Source organism: Cimex lectularius, unplaced genomic scaffold, assembly GCF_000648675.2.
Source record: "Cimex lectularius strain Harlan isolate CLEC.00 unplaced genomic scaffold, Clec_2.1 scaffold18, whole genome shotgun sequence".
Classification (NCBI taxonomy): domain Eukaryota; kingdom Metazoa; phylum Arthropoda; class Insecta; order Hemiptera; family Cimicidae; genus Cimex; species Cimex lectularius.
This window is the reverse complement of record NW_019392764.1, coordinates 1,198,349-1,213,515: the sequence shown is the minus strand read 5'-3', so window position 1 is coordinate 1,213,515 and position 15,167 is coordinate 1,198,349. Positions and strand designations below refer to the sequence as shown.

The window sequence follows — 15,167 nt, the reverse complement described above, 5'->3', positions numbered from 1 at the left end:
GCCTCGGCCAAGTTGTCTTGTCGGAGTCTTTCTTCCGCCAACCCGAAGTTCCAGTCTTGATGCGACTGAAAATAAATTTCCTTTTTAGCCAGCAGGCAGAATAACACACCCCGGCCTGAATTATTCAGAATTTTTACACAATGCCCGTTTGGCTTTCGGTGTAAACACCAAAACAATTTTTTCCCATGAATAACGTACACCGATGATAGGCCTTGTCGTGCCTCATCTGGTATTTATTTTGATGCAATTATGTAAAGAAAAATCATCCGATTGGTTAGTATATTTGCATGTATAATTTATACACATATAAGGTACAATTGTAAGACGGTTCGACAAACCAACCCAAGAAATTGAAATTATTCATATATGTTAAAATATTTCAAATTCTTCAACTTTCGCCTTTTACTTTTTGCTTGATTATTTTAGGAGTTATTTTTCCGGCTTCCTTGACGTCTTGGCGTCCAACCGTGGAACAGGGCTCCCTTTATGTGTTACGAGTTTGTATGCGTATGTTTCTTCTGTATCTTGTTTTTCTTCAGAATTAGAAATTTGACAACCTGAGGTAACAACGAGAGGTTATCAAGTTAAAGCAAGAGAATAATATGAGAAAGTCAGTGAAGTTGCGTCAAGGGGGGAAAACTCAGACTTTTCCTTTTTATGGACAGATGGCCGCCGATGACTACTCGATGTTTCTCGGCCCATAACTGACATTTACTTCTATTTCTAGGCATATTCAACATCATTCACAGATTTCACAAGTAAACTTCAACAATATTTTCTGCAATATCTAAAATTCTCCTAGCAGTTTTCGCTAAGATTGTAAATAAATTCATACATTTATTTTTGACATTTGTTGTGTATACATCTATCCAGACGTTTGGACCAGGAACTCGAATTTTGACCATTTTGAAAATTATACCTTAATAAATGTCATTTCAAATCTTTTTACTTCGCAAAGATGACCGCATAACGACGTGATCTAAATTTTGACCACATAACGATAACAAAATTCTGTTAATTTTATTTTTATTTTTTACATAAAGGACGGATTTTCTCCGTTACTTAATCATTTTTAATCAAATTTGATGAGGTTTTTTTACATGTTTGTTAAAGTTCAACTGTGTCTAACGAGTGAGTCATATCCTGAACCGTTTCAGTCCAAGTAATAGCTATTTCTTTAACACAAACCTATAAAATTTAAACAATGGAATATCTCTGAAGAATTTCAATGATTCACAACGTTGTGAGGAAACGTCCCAGAGATTGGAGAATTTTACACGAAGTGTTATATTCATCTTTTGGTAGGATCGGTCCTTATTTGGCGGAATCTGGTAGATCAAACCTACAAAAAAACGTACATCATGGGGAAATCAAGGTTTTAAGAAAAGGAAAAGATTTAATACGTATTGATGACAGAATGTTTTTTGCATGAAAAACTGAATACTACAGGTTAAAATCTAAAATTAACATCAGCCGTGTAAATTGTATAAAGAAGGGGAGCAAGTGCACATCTCCACGGGGCACCAGCGAGAATTGGATGCCTGGAAGAGAAATTCATGTTTTGGACAATTAAAAAGTGTGACAGCGTGATTTTTATACAATTAATCGGTCATGTACAACCAAAATAAAGTAAATAATAACATACAACAATTTGACGATTTTATGAGTTATTATTTCTATTTAATTCTAGGAGTATAGGTTGATTAATTTCATTTTTAAATTAATTTCCTTAGTTTTATTTTTATTTTCTTCCTTACAAAAAGCCAATTTTATTGTTTTATTTTTAACAGTTCATACACCACATTTGAGAAAGAGTATATGTTGAAAATGTCATTGTCAGTCAGCACGTTATTTGTGTATTTATTTTGCCTTAATGTACAACAGTGCCCCTATTATTAATTTAATTTTTAATTTCAAAAGTTGATTTCATTATTGAAAATATTCTACGAGAAGGAACAGCCTAGTGATCATTCGTTTTTTATGCATTGTTCAGGTCAGGAAACTCGCAAACATCACGGCATTTCTGTTTTTGTAATAATATATTGTCCAATTTAAAATGATTTATTTTTGAGCAATTTCAAACGTATTATCAAAATAATCTTCTGATAAGATTTATGGAAATGCCAAGATCAACTGACATCTCATTGTTTTATATCATGTCTGTTTTTAGGAGGATTCCTTTGTAAAATGTTCTATTCGACGATTTATCAAAACTCCACCTAGAAAAGAGTGTTTACACAAGGAATAACCAGTGGGGTGAAAACTTATGGATCGTTGTGTACGAAGTGATTTTAAAATCCAGACCTCGGAACAAACATAGCATATAAACTTTCCCGTCAGGTTTGGAGTAAGCAATGAAGAAGGTGCCGATCCGCTGAGAAAACAATCCTTTGAACGGTTCCTTTCAGTTTTAGGCGTCAGATAAATTATTGAGGGCTTTCTGTTTGGTCGTCGCAGAGAACCGTAGGGCACGTTAGTAAACAGCGGTTTGATGTATTAAGGCTGGGGGAAAGGAAAGAGGAGGTTCTTGGTAAATGCTAACAATATTTGTTTACCACGGTGGATTGGAGCCGCCCCTGTTAGCTTTTCCGTGTGTGTGCGTGTGTGTACTCTTATATTAAATCTTCGAGTCAAACACAACCCCCGGACCACAAGGTTGTTTTCCCGCCATCTTGGAATTAACACGACCTCTCTTTCATCACGTATCATCCTACACCTAAGCTCCGTGGCTGTTTTCAGCTGAATATAAAGCACCGCCTTTCCCGGTTCGACTCATTTTCTACCGGCGGTGATCGCTTTTAATAAGACAGCGACAAAGGCAAACTCCTTTCCCGACCCATATGAACTTTTACGCTAGCCTGGTAGTAAAATGTTATTGTGTTATGGCCAGGGAGGGGGCAAATCAAATTTGATCTAAGGAGATGAGAAAAAAGTTTACGGAGAAGAAGCGTAAGGCTACGGTAATGCTAATTTTACCCTAAATGGTTGTATGGTTTAAAAAAAAAGAAGTGCTAACAATTCTCTCGCAGATATCTAAAGTGATTTATCATTTTGTAAATTTGATCTGTTATTTATTTGCTAATACCAAACACGTACTCATTTATTTGCAATGGATTCTTCATCTACTTTACTGGTACCGCTTTACAAAGTGTAGGTGATATTTATTTAACACATCACGGAATGTCAAATTGATACGTGATGTTTAAATTTATTTAAACATAAATAGTAAATAAATAATTTATTAAATTGAAAATAGCCTATACTACTCTACTCTACTCTCTCTCTCTCTTTCTCTTTCTCTCACTCACTCACTCACCCACTCTTTCTCAGCGTCTGGCATGGGGGAGTTGTCTTCAAACCAAAGCAGTTTATACCAACTCATTATTACCAAATTCTAAAAATCCAATAATTACAGATCTTTACTTCAAAGTAAGATGCACCAATGAGTTCTCAGAAACAAGACCGATCCCCTCCAAATATCATTAATATCGCTGACCTGCCTATACATCCCAAAAACATCCCTACACTTAGAGGAGGATACTGGTATATTACTTTCTGACTCCAATATCTAGGAGCAGCTTGAACTCACTGAAGACTAGTGCAAAACGTAAACGTATGAAATCACACTGAACGATGAAAAATGTACCCGAATTACGTTCATGTTAGACAAACAGCCTTTCCCAGTCTGTACGTTAACAGCATGGACCTATCGACATCTATGAAGGTGAACTACTTACAGCTATACTTAGACAGTAGACTGACGTGGAATCCCCACGAACTAAATACCCGTTGTGGACAACTAAGAAGCATAATTATAGGACTTAAAGGAAAAACTAACACTTTACAAAACATACTTCCACCTATCTGGCCATACGGGGCGATGTTTTGAGTAACACAGAGCGATTTAATACCAAACTAATCTAAGCATTCCAATCTAAAATCGCCAGAAAATTTCTCCATACTCCTTACTTCATCTCAACCTTACTACGACAATCTTTCATCCTATCCTGACCCTCCTCTTCAAGCCCTCCCAAGAAGTCTCCACGTCGTCTCAAACGTCGATGGTCCCAAGACGTTTCCTCTTCCTTAACCCGACAACAAATTTTAAATAACACATGTCCTCTGGATGCAGTGCTTTTCGTATTGTTAGTATTGTCTTCTTCTTCTCATAGACTTCTCGAAATTCAACTATTAAGATCGTTATATTTAAAAATTTTGTTTTAATGCAAGAATGGTTTTCATTCATTCAATTATAAAATTTAAAAAAAATAATGGGTAAAGAGCAACTTTGTTACATAAAATGTGTATCGAAAACTTTGCATCTCGCAATCCTATTATCCGGAACGGGTGGAAAAAGGGCTCCCCGGTTTTTGTTTTCCGCCTTTCGGGTTATTGAATGCGAGGGTGAAAAACAAAAGCGACTGGCGTCTCGTTGGACAGGGCTTTTCCATTACCGAAAAGTTTTCCACTCGCCCCAGAGAAACAACTTCGTGAAACAACCGGGGAGTTCTCGACCCCCGCGCGTTTTTCCTTCTCTCATGAATACATGTGCCCAGAATTTAAAACAGACTTTTTTACAAATGTGTATATTGTGGAGAATTTCAGAATATGCAATGCTCACCAATCCAATTTAAGTACACCCTGAGAAAAAGGGGTCAGATAATTTTACACTATCTTATCAATTTATTATACAGTCAAATCATTTAAAAAAATCCTCTGTGTTCCTTGGATTCGTTCCCCGAGCATTAACAGTACATATACAATAATAAGAACCCTACCAACTAAACTGATTAAATAATAATATCAACATAAATTACATAAAAATTCAACTTCCTTCAACCGTCCTTGACCATCCTTATCCAAATCTTAGTCGTTTCTGTTAGGGATTGCTGATAAACGTTTTATTTATCTAGTTTTCTTTTTTAGTGAATTAAAAAAAAATTATGAAGCCAACTAACATAATATTACTTTTCCATATAATCTTAAAACTATCTGAATGTTTTTACCCCTATAATCTATCCTAAATATTAAAATCTTTTGATCGCTAATGGCTAGTTTATAGTTCAGGTTGAAGTTCAGAGTTAGTTTCTTTAACAACTTTAACAATCAAATTAAATTATAAAATTAATTCATTTGTTACGTTTGACAGATGATGTTAATAACGCAAGAATGAACCAGGTTAAGCGAAGTAAAAACTACTCACTGAAAAATTTTAAACAACGGGCATATTTGTTAATTACATTTTAATTATAAAAGTAAATGCCTGTATTGTAATAGATTTTATTTTACTTTATCAGTATTTGTTACACACATATTTAGAACTGTATAAATATTAAAATGATAAATAAGGACATGTGAGTCAAAACAAGAAAAATTAAATAAGGGTAGTTTTGGTTTCATTACAAATGTATTAAAACTGGAAACCATCGCGTAAGAAGAGACAAAATAATGCGAAGGAACTCTGGAGAAACGTAAACAAATGCATATTGTATATGTAATGTATAATACATGATAAATGGGGTAACGCGAGTAGAAAACAAATAACCCAATGTTATGACTCTGCGTGTAAAATAAATGGTAGCAAAGTATAAAATGTATACTTTTTAGGTAATTGTCCTTATCGAGCAATATTTATTAGAAAAAATAACACACTAAAGGATACGCAAAACTAAATGCAATGTTAGATTATTTAAAAGAACATGCAATGTTGTTTAATTATATATGTAAATATCCGTATAAATAAATGAGATGTATACCTATCGTATCAAACATGAAATAACATAGAAATATTATTTATGAAAACCGTAAATAATATTTAACTCTTTATGACGTCTGTAGCCTCAACAGATCGTTTTGACTATAAGCAAAAAAAGCATAATTTATTACGTTGGACGAAAGTATTTTTATGTTCGCTTACGTATGGAAGATTTTTCTTTTTTGATTAAAGCAGCTCGTACCTGAAACAAAAAGGACACATTTGTTAAGAAATATTCAGAATATTATTTACTATTTAAATGGCCGGAGTTTCATTTTCACCGATATATAAAAGCTAAGTGATTTCAAGAGTTGACATGTCGAAGAAACTGTAACCGAACCGAGATTAGATTCCTTTCCATTCGGTGAAACGAATAAGGACATGGTAGACGGATATTTCTGCTTGTCCAGCAAAATGGTTTTCTCCTTCGACGGGACCCAATCTACTTTCACGAGAGGCGAGCGCTGGAATTGGATGTCCACGCGTGATGGCGTTTCATCAGAGCCCCCTTTTTTATTTCTTGCGTCCTGAAATATTTACACGGCGGCAATACGTTTATGAAAGCCTTATAGTCAATTCATGAAAGAATGTCGACGACGTAAAAGTCCTGTCTTTTCTAGCAGTTATTTTAAAAAAGCGAATAATGTAAAACCCTGGCTGAAAGGCTAAACTTAACCCTTTGAAACAGTGCCGCAACACCAGATATCTACAAAACATAGCTAATTTTTTTTGCTACAGAAAACAGTTTTACCTACATCACCAGTTCTTCAATCAATAATGAAATTTATTTAATTTCCACGCGAAAATATTCAAAAGATTGGGGATTGGTCCGTATTTTCTTGTTGTGAAATTCACCCAAGAAAGTGTAAAAACATATATTTATATATATGTACATGTTATCGAAAATATAACATTCTGATCAAGTTTGATCAGGTATTATAATTTCACTTTTTTTATGATTTCAACTTTCAATTCGGACGATCCAAAACTACGGGGATTGAATCATTGGACCAATAGTCGTCATTGATTGATCGAACAGTGGTAAACTTCTAGTGTGTTGTGATCGTATTTATTATTTTGAGGATTGAAACATATTTTCACCCTCATGCTGCACATCGCAACAAGGTACGCAGCATCCATTGTACCCTCAATTTCAGCATACTATACAAAAAAGGAAAATATCGCTAATGACTACAAGAAGAACCCTAGGCAAATATTGGGGATTACCGAAAAACCGACCCAAAATAACCTATGGATAATTAATCTGGTGGACCAAAGCTCGACCTACTGTAGCTACCCAAATACTAAGCAGCATTCAAAAATTAGCAAACCTATGCATCACAGGGGCAATGAGTACAACCCCTACAAATGCACTAGAAACTCTGCTAGACCTACCTACACTGAAACTATGCAAACAAGGAGTCCTAAACCAATCAAAATGAATGTCAAAATATGATACTCATTAGGGAAGTACACTTCGGTCTTTCAAGCAGAAGAAATACAAGTTGTGCCCTAGAAAATCTTAAAAGAGGTTACACTGACAAAAAAAAATCCTCATAAAATATGAGCTAATTAGCCAAGCAGCTATTAAAGCATTAACGTGTTAAAAAATCACATCAAAATTAGTCAGTGAATGCATTCAAAACCTGGGGAAACACAACAACCTGATGATACCTTGGGTGCCAGGACACAAAGGTATTTTGGGTAACCAAAAAGCAAACACACTGGCCAGGGAGGACCTGCATGTCCGTACATAGGCCACGAACCTTTATTTGGGATAACGAAAACAACAGGATCCTCCATTACCGAAAAGATCCAAATAAAACAAAACCAGAAGTGGGTATAAACTCTAGCGGCTCTGATACAGTAAACTTATGCTAAAACTTATGCTTCAGTTGGATATTGCCAGACTCAGAGGAGTGATAAGACTATTAATCCGTCACTGGCAACTGTGAAAACATATAGATAACATGGGCATGTATAATGATGATCCCATCTGCAGATTATGTAATGAGGAGGAAAAAACAGCCACCCATATCATCTTGGAATGCGAATCAACGGCTCAATGGAGACATACCTAGCATACAGAAAAAACCTAGGGAATGAAATTGTAGCAACAACAGTCAATGACCTAGTACTTCTGAGAAGAAGGATGGAATCGATTGCACTGATCTAGGGAACTAGGAAGGTACAATAAGCCAGAAGGCTGCAGTGCCTGTGGTGCACAAACCCCTTCCTAGCGTCCTCATCATTATCATCATCAACATCCATTGTAACAATTACTGAAAAAGTAGTTTTAATTTAATTAGGACAATAGTTGTATGGAAAATTGTATGTGGTTCTTGGCGTTTTGTCCTATTACACCCCACCAACAAATACACCAAAGAAGGTGATAAAATAGCGACAAGTGTCTGACGGTTCAAAACCGATGATCGGCAAACCAGAATGATCAGAAAGGCGAAAGCCTCGGTTCTTCACTTTGTAGACCTCACAATTCTTGTTGTTGCTGTTTTTATAGAAGCGAGAGTAGTTGTGCACTATACTGTGATTGTGTTTGTTATTTTGAAGACGGTAATGAATTTTCTTCCTAATGCTGTACATTTCATCAAGGTACGTAAAATTAGTTGTAGCCATAAATAAAAAATTTAATCTGCAGCGCAATAGATGCGACATAAAAGTTTATCTGATTCATCGCGTGTGTCATTTTTATACCACACAAATAAATACACCACTGATTGTGAATACCGAAGGTGTCTAACTGTCTATAAAGATGAAGACTGGCAGACCAAAATGAACGGAAATGACAAAACTATAGGTTCATCTTCCCCCAGATCTCAACAAGAAATTCCACAATAAATTGATTGATTCAGAAAAAGAAAAAAATTATAATTTAGCGATGTTATTTATGTTGTTGTCTAAGTTGATTATAGATCACGTTGTTAGGGTTTTCGAGGTGAAAGTCGATGAACGATTTTCGATTTCGAGGTGCCTCATTACAGATCTGTCTTTCAACAAGAGGATTATCGCTGGATTAGAGGTGCAAGGGGCAAGGGTAAACTTTGTGTCCTGGAGATAACTCGCCTTTCGAGATAATCGTGGGTCCCGACTGTGCGCAGCCGCTCCGTTTTAGTCGATAAGAGTCAAGGCTCCCCGCCCAAGATCGCGGCCGACAATACAGGCAATCGGCACATTTATGCTACAATGTAACCGGGCTCCTCTCTTGGCAGACTACAAATAGGCGAAAAGTGGGACGAAGGACGACTGGAGGAATTTAAGAAGGACCAACGATCTGGAAAGCCCCGCCCGCAGTTGCCATTATTTAGATCACATTCTTTTAAAACGGAAAGAGCAGATAATACGCTTGACTTATTGATGCAACTGAAATGTAGTTATGTGGAAAATTAAAAACTGGCGTCTGTATGAAATGTGCTTAGACCTATAAACTTTCTAAAATATTGATTAAAATCGTTAATTATGTACTTATATTTTTAAATTAATTGTTAAGCAAAAACAACAGAACTTATACCTTCTTAGTTATTGTGTGGTTGCCATGCATCAACATACAACCAACTCTATCCAGATATTTTTATAAAAAGATGATTTTATTAAAAATAAAATACAGTTGATCAAAATATTGCCAGGATTAAATTCTGCATATAATTCCGTAATTCTGACCATTCGGATTTTTCAAAAGATTGCTGGATAAACGTTCAAAACTAGCTTTACGAAATAAATGACTCATTTATATAACTATTTTGAGACCCATTTGGACATACGGCATCGAGCTTTGGGATTCAAAAAACTTGCCAACCTACAATGTATTCAATCCCTACAATCAAAAATCCTTCTATGTATCCAATCCTACCATTCTCAAAGGCCTTGAAATCCCATATGTCCTTGAAGTAGTTTTAGAAACAATTTTCCAGTCACACAAACCCTCATGTCAGAAACCTTTCATCCTGCACCCTACCAAATAACCCTAGGCAAATCTTGGGGATTCAAACCGGAAATGGCCTGTTGGTTATACACGGGAGTAATAAGACCCAAAATAACCTATGGATCATTATTAACTGGTGGACCAAAGCTCAACAAAAGGCACCTACTCAAACAAAGACTACCAAATCTATGTATCACAGGGGCAATGTTTAAATCTACATCCACTGGAAATATTTATACAAAGAGAGGCTAGGAAAAGCTCATTTAGGCTCCAAAAACAATTAAATTGGATAGGAACTAAACAATTCGGACATACAACTATAATTAATAAAATCAGACACCCATTCTTAGAAATGGGGACTGACTATATGATCCCGGAAACGCTCTTCACAACATTCTATAAAGTCTTAACGGACTATAAAGAAAAGGAAAAACACAGGAGAGCATCGGATACAACGATATGGTATACAGATGGCGCCAAAACAAGGAGCCAGATCGGGTATTTACTGTGCAAGCCCAAAACATGAGCAATCAAACTCATAAGGAAAGTACTCTTCCTTAATGTTTGTGCCCTGGAAAATCTTAAAAGAGGTTACGCTGGCAAAAATTCCTTATAAGATCTGATAGCCAAGCAGCTATTAAAGCACTAGCATGTAAAAGAATTACATCAAAAATTAGTCAGTGAATGCACCAAAAATCTCCAAAACCTGAGGAAACACAAAACAACCTGATGATATCTTAGGTGCCAGGGCACAAAGGAATTTTGGGTAAAGAGAAAGCAGACAGACTGGCCAGAGGAGGATCCGCAAGACCATACATAGGCCCCGAACCTATACTTGGGATAACAAAAACAAATATAGAATCCTCTATTGCAGAATGATCTAAACAAAACAAAAGGAGTAATGGATAAACTCTAGTGGTGCTAGACGTAGTAAACTTATGACGAAAAAACCCTCTCCAAGACTGGCAAAATCATTGCTGAAACTGGAGAGGTTACACTCAGAGGAATGGTAGGACGATTAACCGGTCACTAGAATCTGAGAAAACATGTGCACAACATGGGCATATATAACTATGATCCAATCTCTAGATTACGTAATGAGGAGGAGGAAACAGCCACCCATATCATCTTCGAATGCGACGCAACAGCTTAATGGAGATTCAACCTAGCATACGAATAAACTTAGGGAATGAAATTGTAGCAGCGACAATCAATGACCTGATACTTCTAAGGAGAGTTTATTGCGCTCAACTAAGGAACTAGGAAGGTACAATAAGCCAGAAGGCTGCAGTGCCTGGGGAGTAAAACCCCGCTTCCTACTATTCTTATCAGCATACCATAACATACCCTACCAATTAATCCGCTCCGACGGCTGAAGCGTCAATGGCCTCGTGACCTCCTAAGTGACAGTGAATAACAATGAAAGTAATTACTGCTAATATATAGGAGTGACTACTAATGAGTAGTTCTACTTGTTTCTGTTTTATGTATATTTCTGTGTTCATTTTGTTTTGTTTTACGCTGTATAATGCTATCAAATTTATTTAAGGGCAACAATTGTCGCAGGTGTCAATAAATAAAGAAAAAAGAAAACTAATAAATATTATATAAATTTTCCAAATCTTATTTTCATTATCTCTTTTTATCACTAAATATTATGCAAAGTAACTCAGCAATATTATTTTATATTACTTACGATGATACACCAAAAGAACGTCATGGTCGAATACTTATAAATGTCTAATATCTAGATTATTTGTGTTTTATTATAATTTTGATCTGATATATCTGGTAAAAATTGTGTAAGACAAGTTTTGAAACAACTAAATTTGATTAGTGGGTGATATAAACCATCTACTAATGCTGGATTTTTAACTTCACGTGCCTGCAAAACAAATCAGACATCTTAAATATTATAAACTTCCATTATCATTTTAAATAAAAAAATATCATTTATTTTATAGTACGATAGACCAACCAAAAACTCAAGAGATTGCGGGAGAGGAGTGAACAGAACAAAAAAACAAAATTTTTTTACTTAGAGAAAGTAGATAGGTCTCGTTGGCAAATTTGACACTTCGAGCTGTAGATTGGGAAACCTTGCCGAAAGGTAGTCATCACGCATATCTTGCTTCGCTCCATGACCAACTACTCTAATTCTTTAAATGTGGGAAGAGAACTAAAAGCAAAAAAATTCATGCGTTTAACAATCTAAATTGTTTATTAATTACTGCAACCAAACAAAGTCTCATAAATCAGAAATCGTTAATTGTGTTTTTGTAAACAGTTATAAAATTCTGTGGCGATCCATGAGAAGTGTTTATATCGAATGGGGGGATTTAGGAATGAGGGAAGGAATGACCACTCCTTTTAGGGGTCCTGGGAAAAGTTTTTTTTACATTTATTTTTAGCATGTACATATTAAAATAGTAAGGTGTAAGGTTAGGAGAAACCGGCCAACGGTGTCCGTCAATATGAGAGATTGAGGTTTAAGGCGAAGTGGCGGGTATTCAAAGTGATAAAGCGTGGATAAGGATGGCGAAGTAGAGCGATAGATCGAGCCTGGTATGGAGCTTTTGGAGACTAGGTCGTTGTGGATAGTGAGGTTCGTGAAGTAGAAATGAGCGTTGACAATTTGTATGAGCACTTTTTATTGGCAGAATTAGATTCCACCTGGTCGCAGTAATGCCAAGTAAATCACAGAGTAATTGAGTCAAGCTTGAAGTTGGACGGTCAAAACAGATTTCGGTTCTAAAAATCTTCGTAGTTGTTAAGAGAAACCAGCCAACGCTGTCAGTCAATATGAGAGACTGAGGTTTAAGGCGAAGTTACCTATCATGTTGTCTTTATGTCTTGTGTCGGGATTCCGTGTCAATGTGCAGTCTAGGTATAGCCTAAGTGTCTGACATGAGTGGAAATCGACTTTGTTGTTGATGTGTATTTCAATTCAATGTTGTACTTCATTTTTGCTCAAGTCTTTGAGCACGAGGGGGTCTTGGACTATGAGATTACTTGGTTATGATTCGGGCTAGAAGAGATAATTGCGGTGTAATAGATGGCAATGATGGTGTTTGATGTGTAGGAAAAAGGATGGGACCAAGAATGCTCCCTTGTGGTACGCCCCGGCCGGCTTGTAATGGGCTGATCTGAGTATTTGTGTTACCGCACCTAAATATTAAGGTTTCTAGGATTATATAATAAGGGATAAGTACGCTTACAAAGGATGTCTGGCAGACAAATAAAAGAGAATTAAATTTATATTTGTAAATGAATTTATTTTCAAATTACGATGAAATGAAAATAAATGGATAAAAAATTTAAAATAAATGGATTGTACAGTTGGGAGAAAGACCTGATAAGGAAAGACTTGCCGCTGGCTTTTCTAAACGTTTCACCCCTTATCTCTTTGATATAATGAGGATCAATTGATTGATTAGTGAATGGACTGTATTTTTTTATTATGCCAAGGAGGACCATGTTGTGACACTACTTGTCACATATGACCAGATAAAAATTAAAATCTAATAAAATATAAGACGAAAATAAAACAAGGGGAGATTAAACATACCAGGAGTACTAAAGCCACCGCCTAGTTCGGCAGCAGAAGAGACTCGTAGAGCGTAGGACTTTCAAGCCCGAGATCCAAATCTACACGGCCTGGTTCAACATGATGAGTTCCATACTACTGGTACTTGCTTGGATTGCTAAAGCGAATAACGACAATAAACGCCTCACTTCTTAAAAGAAAAACGAACTGTACTAAATAAACCGCTACACTAAACCACGTAAGATTTGAGAGTAAACGTCAGAGCATCAACGAGCATAAACGTTAGAGATAGACTGAGGAAAAAGATGGACGTGGTGTGGTTTGAGAAATTGAGAATTAAGATGTTGATAAACAAATATGGTTTAAACAGCCGTTATCTTGCTAAGGAGTTCTGAAATCTATCGATTCCATGCGATCAAAAAAAAATTAAATCCTTTGGTCTGTAATGATTGACGGTCATAGAAGTAATCAATAAAACCAAACTGACGACTAGTGAATAAAACGAATTATGGACGAATTTTATAAATCCAGACTTGTGCCCATGGTTTGCACGTGGTAATAAATCATCATTATTTTCTGCTCTCCCACAGCGTCTGTGAAATTTCCAAATTAAAATATGTTTAAATTAAGTTTTTTGAAAGATTTATAAATTAAAAAGTGACGTCTCTCATATAATTTCTAATTTGATTTAGGAAAGCGTAGGGTCCCAATTAGTACGTTTGGTCATATCATGCTGAGAAACAGTTTTGTGAAAATCGTTATTTTAATTAATTTCCCGACTTAAGAATCCGAAAACGGTATTATTCACTAATTTTCTCGTTTCGGTTTTATTCTAAAGGTGTTATTCACATTTCATTATCAAGATAATCCGTCAACTATGGCGGCCAAACATCTAGATCTTGATCATTGAACCCAACTGATTAAACAACAAGTCATAAAAATCCGTAAGGAGTATAATTTTTTAAGACGTTCGATGTCATACCCCAGGAATAATAAGGTTATCGATAATGATCATAGTTTGACAGGATGGTCGACGCAGAAAGATAAAAAAAATAAATCAAGGCAATCATGGGATATTTCTCTGACACAAAATGAATGCTTGTCATTTTGTCGGATAGAAAATATTTTCGAAGCGGGGATATGGAACAGCACAGATTAGTTCCTCGTTGTCAAAATTATCAATAAGATAAATAAAAGATGAACAACATTTCTAAACTGGCATCCAAAATTAGATCATCTGATCAATAAACGTTGACATTTTTTGGGCCTGGTTACTCGTGATGTTTTTGTTGGTGAAATGCATATTTCTCGTAGATAATTTGATGTAGTTTCGCAATGGTCAGCGAAAACATCCAGACGGGTTTCGGAGATTTATTAGACGATTAAACTGCAGAAGTCAACAACATGCTTATTAATAAGGGCACACTGAAAAATTAATTGAATTGTTCAATACAATCACCACAGAAATTTTTTCGAATAAATTACCAAGCTTTCTTAATTTTGTGAGATTTTTCGTCGAAGAGTCTACCCGGAAGGAAAGAATACGGTTTAATTCCTAAAAACATGCCACTCAACACGGTCGGTATATACATAGAAAATAAATAAAATAAACAAAAACAATATTTTAATTAGATTTAAAAGTTTTGATTTATCATTCTTGACTGTTGACGTTTTCATTATCGAAAGGTTAAGCCCTGATTAAAAAGTATACATGGTTTTGAAGTTTTCTACATAATTTAACGTGAATGAATGTTTAACCGACAGAAACAAAGATACCGATGATATAGAAATTTGTTTTTACATCTCAGTAAACAAATTGCCAACGAAAACATCAAACCTTTCATAGATTACATTGTTACTTGAAGCTTGCATGCAATAAGTTACATGTTTGTGGTTTATTTATATCTAGTGCCATTACGTTTTGCAGT

At 35.6% G+C, this 15,167-nt stretch overlaps 1 long non-coding RNA gene across 1 annotated transcript in view; it reads right to left on the bottom strand.

Annotated features, from left to right (window-relative positions):
* Nucleotides 1-13,521, bottom strand: part of LOC106661493 — a 48,109-nt gene extending 34,588 nt beyond the window's left edge. The window contains exons 1-2 of the long non-coding RNA XR_001339745.1: nt 13,261-13,521; nt 5,918-5,957 (exon numbers count right to left, since the gene is read on the bottom strand). This is a non-coding gene — a long non-coding RNA (uncharacterized LOC106661493). The remainder of the gene's footprint in view (nt 1-5,917; nt 5,958-13,260) is intronic.
* Between the last annotated feature and the right edge of the window lie 1,646 nt (nt 13,522-15,167).